The 10059-nt window shown below is 35.4% G+C and overlaps 1 non-coding gene across 1 annotated transcript; it reads right to left on the minus strand.

The window, feature by feature from the left end:
* Positions 1–288: 288 nt before the first annotated feature.
* On the minus strand, positions 289–396 carry LOC131177613 (small nucleolar RNA R71). Its single transcript, XR_009147003.1, has one exon. It is a non-coding gene; the product is annotated as a small nucleolar RNA R71 (small nucleolar RNA).
* Positions 397–10059: the final 9663 nt, after the last annotated feature.

Below are 10059 nucleotides of genomic sequence, written 5' to 3' on the forward strand. Positions count from 1 at the left end.
TGATGCAAATAGTTACAAGATGGATTTTGGAGTCCTTCAAATGATTCGCATTCTCAATTTGGGGGTCATCCTTCAAAATCCACACACACATCTCAAGAAGTTTGCTATGATTTGTGACATGCAAAAACAACCTGAGTATCTCGATGATGCAAAGAAGGCTAAAATTGTTTCCATTCTCTTTGAAAGATAGAGCATTGGATTGGCTTGATTCTTTACCTCACAACTCAATTACAAATTGGGAGCAGCCATCGATGCATTTCTTGCCCAATACTTTCCACTGAAAACTCAAGAGTTGAGGAATCAAATGATTGCTTTTAGACCAAGAGAAGATGAGACTCTTTATGAGTCATGGATGAGATGGAAGGAGTTGGAGAGACAATGTCCACATCATGCCATTCCTAAATGGATGATAAACCAGAATTTTTACACAAATGTCACTCCGCTATCGAGGAATCATTGATGCTCAAACCGAGGGGAATTCATCATTAAGCATGAAGATGAAGCTTAGGAGTTATAAGATAAAATAGCAAATAACAGTCAAATATAGATTAGTCCAAGAGGGTCAACTCCAACTCAAAAAGGCAAGTTCTTTGGAATGTATGAGCTTGATCCATTCAACATGATCAATGCCAAATTTGATGCACTCACTAATGTCCATGCTAACAAAAAGGAGGATTTAAGTATACTAATCAGATCAACATCATGCTCGAAGTTCTCAACAAGTTACTTATGCGTATGAACAATGAGTCAGGAGTAGATTATCCTTCATATGCTTGTAAAAATAATCCCAATTTTTCAGGGGAGAAACAGAAAATCAAGCTTCAACTCGTAACTTTCCATCACAACAACAAGAGCATCAATACCAACAACCTAGGCAACCACCACCTAGTTTTCAAAGAAAAGAATGCAAATCCTGCACCTTTACCAAGACAGCAAGAACAAAGTTCCACCACAGAGGCTTTATTACAACAAATTCTTGCTAATCAAATTAAGCGTGATGAAGAGTTGAGAGAGATGAAAGCAAGGCTGGAACAAATGCAAACACACAATAGGATGCTGGAAAATCAGATTGCACAACAAGCATGCTCATCAAGTACCAATTCTATGGGGAAACTTCCTAGTCAAACAGAAAATCCAAGGGAGCAATGTCATGCCATCACACTGAGGAGTGGTAAAATAGTGCATAATGAGAAGAGTGAAAAAGTTGAAAAGAGAGAAAATGAGGAAGATTTTGAGGGAGATGAAAAACAAAAGAGTGAAAAAGGGAGTGCAAGAAAAGGTAAAGAGGAGGTTGGAGAGAAAGAAGAGAAATATATACCTCCAGAGCCTTACAAGCCACAGCTTCCCTTTCCACAGAGATTTCAAAAAGCCAAGCTTGATAAGCAATTTGGGAAGTTCTTAGAGGTTTTGAAGAAGCTATATATAAATGTGCCTTTTATCGATGCTCTTTCCCAAATGCCTTCTTATGCTAAGTTTTTGAAAGAAATTCTCTCAAACAAAAGAAGACTTGAAGATTATGAGATCAGAGCCTTAATCGAGGAATGCAAGGCTATCCTCCAAAGGAAACTTCCTCCAAAGCTCAAGGATCCAGGGAGTTTTTCAATTCCATGCCATATTGGGGAATCATGTTCTATAAAAGCTTTATGTGATTTAGGGGCTAGTGTAAGCCTTATGCCCCTCTCCATCTATGAGAAGCTTAACATGGGAGATATTAAGCCAACCCACATTTCTCTTCGCTATGCAGATCAATTAAATATCCAAAAGGGATCTTGGAAAATATACCACTGAAGGTTGGAAAATTTTACATCCCAGTTGACTTTGTCATTTTGGACATGAAAGAGGATTCTCATATGCCAATCATTTTGGGGAGGCCTTTCCTGGCTACAGCTGGTGCTTTGATTGACGTGAAAGGTGAAAAGCTTACTCTTAGAATCGGAGAGGATCAGTTAGTCTTCAATATTGGCAATGATAAGAAGAAGCAACATGAAGATGTAGACTCTTGTTTGAGAATTGATATAGTTGATGAGTTAGTAAAAGAGCACTTTAGAAAGAGCTATCCGAAGGCTTCTCTTGAAAGTTGTCTTATCCATGAAGGGAGTATTAATGATGAAAATCCAAAAGAGGCTGCATTTGCACAAGATTTGAATAGTAATCCACCTTGTCCTATGGCACCAATCTTTCAAGTTGAGCAAATGGAGAAAAGTGAAGTAAAGCAACCATCTCTCAAAGAAAAAGATGCACCAAAGGTTGTCAAGAAAGAAATGGTCGGATTTTTAGACAAAGCAACAAGGATCTTCTCATGTGATGGAAAGAAAATGAAGTATAGATTCATTGAAGCACCTATTGGAAACAGAGGCAACAAATTCCAATTTCAGCCACCATGAAACATGAAAAGAGTCTAGCTAAGGACTATAAATTAGCGCTCTTGGGAGGCATCCCAAGTCCTTTTATTTTGCTTTTGTTGATTTACTTTCATTTTCATTAATTTTGTTTTTATCTTAAATTTCCTCAAATTTAATTTTGACATTATTAAATCTTGTCCCTTGTAGATGTATATCAATGAAGAAAGGTCGTGAACTATTGGGAGTCGCAATCTGTTATTGCAGAGGAAAATGCAATCTGCAGAAAAGGAAAAGTCTCAGCAGAGATAGATTCTGCCCTTGAGCCGCAACTGGTTTATGCAGAGAGGAAGAAGAAATTCTGCAGAAAGAGGGTGTTTGCAGCAGATGGCTTGTGTTTTTGGTGAGGTTGGGTGTGAGACTTTTAAGTATGTGTGATTTTAATCTTAATATGGTGGTAAGTGAGTCATTTTTGCAGTTTTGAGCTTCTTTGGGTTGTAGGATTCAAGGTAAAAATGCTGCATTTTCTTGGCAAAACTTGGAGACTTCATTTCATCATTTGTGGTTAGATGCAACTTCATGCAAATTTTATGGAGTTTTATGTGCTAAATGTTGATTTGCAGAATTTGTCTTAAAATGGCATAGTTCTCAAAGGTCTTTTATGTAGGATCCATTTTTACATGCTTGTGTGATGCATTTTTGATGAACTTTGTATATATTGATGTGTTTTTGGTGAAAAATTCTCATGGTTTATGCTTCATGGAATTATATTTCCTCATTCTAGGGTATTTTTCACACTTGCAATCCATGTTCTATTGCATTCTTGATCTTGTTAAATTGTGCATAAGAATCGTGATAGCTTATGCAATCCTGCATAACCATAATTCTTGCCATTTTTTCACCTTTATTGCAAGTGCATAAGGAGGGTGCATAGCTTATGCAACTCTGCATAACCTCATTTTGTCAAATTTCATATCTGTCAAAACTTGCATAAGGTGAGTGCATAACTTATGCACTTCTGCATAACCAAAAATTCTGCATTTTCTCTCTCTGCCGAAGTCTGCATAAGCAGAGTGCATAGCCTATGCACTTCTGCATGACCAGAAACTCCAAAAATTCAAACCTGCCGAGGGGTGCATAAGGAAGGTGCATAAGTTATGCACTTCTGCATAACCAAAAACTCTGAATTTCCAATTCTGCCGAGGGGTGCATAAGCAGAGTGCATAGCCTATGCACTTCTGCATGACCAGAAACTCCAAAAATTCAAACCTGCCGAGGGGTGCATAAGCAGAGTGCATAGCCTATGCACTTCTGCATGACCAGAAACTCCAAAAATTCAAACCTGCCGAGGGGTGCATAAGGAAGGTGCATAAGTTATGCACTTCTGCATAACCAAAAACTCTGAATTTCCACTCGCCGAGGTGCATAAGGTAGTGCATAACCTATGCACTTGTGCATGACCAGAAATCAGAAAATTCCAAAAGTTGCCGAGACCTGCATAAGCAATGTGCATAGCTTATGCACTTCTGCATAACCAAAGACTCTGAATTTCAAAACCCACCGAAGAGTGCATAAGGAGAGTGCATAACTTATGCACTTCCGCATGACCAAAAAAAAAAAAAAAAAAAATGCAACCCTTATTGCCACTCATGCAGAACTGCACGGCTTATGCACCCTACTTATGCACATGTTCTGGAAAAGTTAAAACTCACGAGACTTGCATATAAGGAGAGTGCATAACTTATGCACTTCCGCATGACAAAAACAAAAAAAAAAAAAAATTTTGCAAATATTTTACATAGCCTATGCAACCCTTATTGCCACTCATGCAGAACTGCACTGCTTATGCACCATACTTATGCACATGTTATTGAAAATTTAAAACCTTCTGAGAATTGCATAAGGAGTGTGCATAACTTATGCACTTCCGCATGACCAAAAAAAAAAAAAAAAAAAATTTTTGCAAATATTTTACATAGCCTATGCAACCCTTATTGCCACTCATGCAGAACCGCACGGCTTATGCACCCTACTTATGCACATGTTTTGGGTAGCACTTTACTCTGCATAACCTGTACAGCCTCTTATGCATCACTATTATTCCTTGAATTCTCATCTGCTCTATACTGTAACTCTTTCCTTTTGCTCTTAAATTTCACAATTCTGTAATTTCTCTTTACTTTGAATTTTGATAATGCACTACTTGAGACATTGAGGACAATGTCTAATTTTGAGTTTGGGGGTGCACATTCATTTTGATTTTTGCTTCATTTTTTTTACATTTTGAGTATAGGAACATCTCATCCCATTTCATTTACATATATTGTAAATATTTTACATATACATCCATACATACATATACATAACACATTTACACACACATTATACATCACTTAGAAATTATACACTTTGCACACAAATAGACTTCTTCCATTTAGTTAATGCATTGCTCATTTTTAGGAATCATGCATCATGCATTAAATTCTTTTGCCAAATCCCTTGAGTATTGAAAAGTTGCCTATGAGAGTGATTTGACTTACCTTTAGTTGGGTTTGTGGATTGAAAGTTTCCTAAGAGGTGCAAAGTTTTGAAGTGTTATCCCTTGCCTATATCTTCTTAGCCAAAAAGCCACCCAACTAGTCATTTGGAGATGGAAGTGTTTAGAGGGAGTTATTGGATATAAGGTAGTCAAATGATGTCTCACCAATCCTAGAACAAATTTTCTAAACCTTTCAAGGCGAAATACCAGCTTGTACTTGAAAAGAGAGATGATTAGGCATTCTTTGATTTAAACCTTCTCATTTTAAACCTTTGGCCCTTTTTCCTAATTAAAATTGACCTTTGAAAACCCCTTTGAGCCTTTTTATCCCTAATTTTTCTTAAAATCCTTATTGCTACCTAGCCAATGAACCAAACACTCCAACCCTTTTCATGAGAATAATATTGAATATTAGGTACACTTTCTAAAAAAAATAAAAAAAAGAAAAAAAATATACAATAAAAGGGAGAAGAAGTGCTTGTCATCTTGTAAAAGTGCTAGTATATGTGCTTTTCACTATTGCCATTCAAAATGAAAGAAATCCACCCAAAGTATTAAAAGAAATGAGTTTGGGGGTGGCATTTTTAGGGACAATAATAAAAATAAATTTAAAAATAAAATTTTAAAGTATCAAAATGTCCCTCATTTTTTATGTTTTTTGTAAACTTTGCTAGCACTTTAAAATTCTCATTGTGTACTTCTCTCCTCCATATATACAAAAAAAAAAAAAAAAGAAGAAAAAAAAAAAGAAAAAAATTATAATAAAATAAGAATTATAATAAAATAAGAAGTGTACCTTATGTTTAAAAATTGAAAATATTCTCATGCTTTGAATACTTTTTACCCATCTTTATTCTTAGCCTCATTTTGAACCCCATGGCCTCATTACATCCCTAAAAGACCTTTGATCTCTTGATAGTACTTGCTACATTAGTGGAGATAGGAGTAGAGAATTTGCCTATGGGATTGGAAAACTATTCATCTATTCATTCAATTCTATCATTCCATGTTGAGATACTTTGGTTATCAATTGTCCTAGAATTCTTTTTGAGCATGACTATCTCTTTTGATTTGTTGGTTTGGGGATTTTGAATGATAATTGACTTGATGGCTAAGCGGTGAAAGCTTGGATAAGCATTAGATTCTTTGCATTTTGAAGGATGGGTATATGGATTGCTGGTATGGCTGAAGGTGTGTTTAGTTACTTTAATAGGTAATTTTCATAGCTCTTTGGATAAGGCACCCCTAAAAATTTTGCATTACATTTTAAAGTTTGCTTGAGGACAAGCAAAAACTTGAGTTTGGGGTATTTGATGCATACATTTTGCATAATCATTGAGGTTTAATTTCATAGCCATTTTATTTGATTATTAGTCATTTTTAGCTAATTTCATTAGTTAATTAGTTAGTTTTTCATAATTGTCGATTTTTGATTAATTTGTAATTTTACTTTGTTTTGTAGGAAAAATGGTGTTTTGAAGGATCAAGAGAATTTTGCCATTGAGGAGTGTCTTCTACAGCCAAAGATGTCAAAACAAGTTTTCAAGTGAAATATGCATTGATCAAATTGTGCATAACTTGCCGCATAAGCTATGCAGATTTGCATAAGGAGAAAGATCACTGCTCTAACCACCAAGTGTGCATAAGGAGACAGATAGCTTATGCACATTCCGCCTCCCTTATGCACCTTCACAGAATTGTGCATAACCTATGCACCAAGTCATGCGCTTTGCATAAGTGGCCTGTAATCAGCTGAATCAGATAAGGGATCGCATAACTTATGCACCCACTTATGCATCCCATGAAGAGTTCATTAATGAGTCAAGGAGATTCCTTCAAATAATTCCTCCTAGAACATACCATTTTAGGGCTCCATGTCAGAAAAATGCTATAAATAGTCCCATTTTCTCATTTTAGAGGGAGACAAGGAGCAAAGAAGAAAAGGAGAGGGCCGAGGAATTTGAAGAGCCATCTTCACCTTCCACACCATTTTTTAACTAAGATTTGCAGATTTCTTCCTTCCTTTACATTTTTCTACATTTCTAGTGTTTAATTTCTTACTTCTTAGCTTAGATTAAAGCTTTATTTCCATTTAAACTCATCATATATTGTAAGCATTATGGATAGTGAGTAGTTTACTTTTGATTCTGGAGTAAGGGATGTAATATTTTAGTTATTTTTGTGGATTTGAATTGGGTTAGTCCCAATTTAATGAATTTATGAGGTTTAATCCATTTCTTGTGTGCTTATTCACATGCTTAATGAAGGGCCCCATTAAGTTATGTTCTTAATCATTGGTTGAAGCAATCAAAGGAGAAAACCAAGTGATAGTTAATCAAGAAATTGGACTTAATTAACTTAGATCTAGAAATAGACTAAGGGTTAAGAGGGTTTTAATAGATTGATTAAAGAACCTAATGGGTCTTGGTTAATTTTAACTCCACGAAAGTAGGATTAAGTTAATTAAGGCACTCTTTGTCTCACTCGAAAGAGTTTTCAAATGATTTTAGAATTAATCTCCTTTAAACCCATAAATTTCATGGATTGGGCTAGCTAGGTAAAATCCCAAAATAGCTTGAATATGAAATCCTAACTCCTAATCGCTTTTACCATTGTTAATCGAATTTAATCATTTGCCATTTTAAATATTGCCATATTTGAACTTGCTTATTTCAATTTGATGCAAATCTTAGTTTAATTAATACATTGTTGAATAGAATATTAAATTTGCACATTTAGATTTCATACTCCATTACCCATTAATTCATTATTTTAATTTCATAAATACTTCAATTTAGTCAACTTTTATATCAAAAATTCAATCATTAACACAACTCCTCGTGGGATCGATATTTTTCTATACTACTTGTACGACCCGTGCGCTTGCGGTTGGGACGCATCAATCTTCCTCACTTAGCTCATCCATGCCGAATTGAAGAGAAACAAACCCTCCATTGCCGTTTGGTTTTGAGCTTGATTTCCTCTCTCCATTTCAACTCCAATCCCTTAAGTAGCTTTATGAAAAATGGTCTACACATCACAAGGAAGATATTGATACCAATTTTGAGAAGTTTGGTGAGGGTTTAGCAAGTTACAATCAAAGGTAAGTTTACATTTTTTGAGAATTCCTTTGTTAAGTTTTGTGTGCATGTTATGGGTGTTGGTTTGGTGAAGGAAAATTTTGAGTTTGAAGAGTTATTGTTGTTTTCATTTTGGACAGCCATGAGTCACGTTTTTGATGAGATATTTGTGCATATAATTGATGAGAAATAATGTTAATCATGGTGATTTAGTAACCTAGTGAATTATTTCATGTTTATATGGTGATTTATGCACTTGGATGGGAATTGGTAAATTGGACGGCACTTTGATGTTGAAGAAGGTTTATGCAGCTTGGGAACACTTGAGTAAATGTATATATTGAAGGAAGTGTAGGCAGAATATTGACCTAGAAGGATTGATGATATGTATGTAGATTGATATTGTAAAGTGTATGTAAAAATTGTAATGGTTAGGTGTGTATGTAATGGTACTTAGAAATTGTAAATGTGAATTATAATTGGTGTGTTGAGGGTAATGGTAATCTGCCCAAAGTAATGTTGATGTAATGTAGAAAATGCTTTTGGTAATGTACCAAAACAGATTGGTAGGTAAGTAAACAAATTGCAAAGGTAAATGTGTGTTTGAAGTGGGGTGTGAAAGGCATATTGAGGGCAGTGTACATTTTAGCCTATAACCTTAAATGTGTAACCTCAATTGGTATGAGACCAATTTGAGGTGAAACTAGGCACAAAATGTGCCAACTTTCATTGAGAAACCATACCAAAATTCTGCTTGCAAGGTGACCTAAGAAAATGACCAATTCGGATTAGGTGCAATTAGGACCTGAAAAATGACCAATTGGGCAGCAGTGAGTGTTTAGGCCATAACTCACTCAAACCAGGTCCAATTGACCTGAAATTTTAACCAAGAATAGTTAAGACTCATACCTACAAGTCTTATGAAGACACCAAAGCCCAGAAATGACCATAAGCAAGTCAAAAAGCTTGCACAAGTTCGGGTCCAAAAACTGGCCGAACCAAAGTTGACCAAATTGACCAAAAAAATGACCTAATTGATGCCATTTGACCAGCAATAGTGTAATGACCATAACTTGGTCTACTTAACTCGGATTTACCTAAAATTTTGCACCGCGGTCCATAAGACCTAGATCTACAAGTTTGTAGTTTCGACCGAGACCTGAAAACCGAGGGAACTAGATCGTCCGGTTAGGTCAAACCAGTGTCCCGGAATCCAGCAATTTGCATTAAAATGCACTAAGCAAGGAAATGACTTTGGTAAAACATACCAAACCTAAAACCCTATCAAATGTGACATATTAACGACACTAAAACCTAATTTACCTAAAACGCATCGAGGGTCGGTATATTAGGTGATTAAGCAAATAAAGGTATTCAGTGAATTGTTTATCGAACATTATCGTTAGAGGCAAATTAATTTAGCACTGAAACACTTCAAATTGTGTTTCTCAGTTACTAAAGACTCAGGGAAAGGGAAGGAAATACTGAGTCCAGACCAGGGAGACAGTCATCAGAGGTTTGTGCACAACAACTGTTTCTTTTGAATTATTTTCAATTGAAATAAATATTGACTATTTGTATATTATTGTTTTAAATTGTGGAAATGAGTTTGATGGACACTTATTGATTGAAAAATATTATGAATGGTTTGTAACTGTGAAAAATTGTTTGAATGACATTGATGGATACTTATTGATTTAAAAGCATTGGAAATGGTTTGAAACCACAGCTATCATGTATATTGATTGTATTCCTCATTAGCTTGTCTAGTGGGACGAATTGAATTCCCTCTCTGGCTGAAGTGTTGAGGACGAATTGGATGAGTACTCATATTTTTGCTAGCTAGCCATGTTATTCCTCATTAGTTATCGACTTTTGGGACGAATTGAATACCTCATTAGCCATCGGCTTTTGGGACGAATTGAACTATGGATCATGATTAAGCTGTGTGTGATTTATTGATGTGTATTGTGAGATTGTGAAATGGATTTAAACTCTCATTGACATATACTGTCTTTTGAATTCAAACATGACCTGACTTATGAAAATCTATTGTGATATTGAGAAATGGAGTTTAAATTCTTATTGACCTTTATTGTCT

The sequence above is a fragment of the Hevea brasiliensis genome, unplaced genomic scaffold (genome assembly GCF_030052815.1).
Source record: "Hevea brasiliensis isolate MT/VB/25A 57/8 unplaced genomic scaffold, ASM3005281v1 Scaf647, whole genome shotgun sequence".
Lineage (NCBI taxonomy): Eukaryota > Viridiplantae > Streptophyta > Magnoliopsida > Malpighiales > Euphorbiaceae > Hevea > Hevea brasiliensis.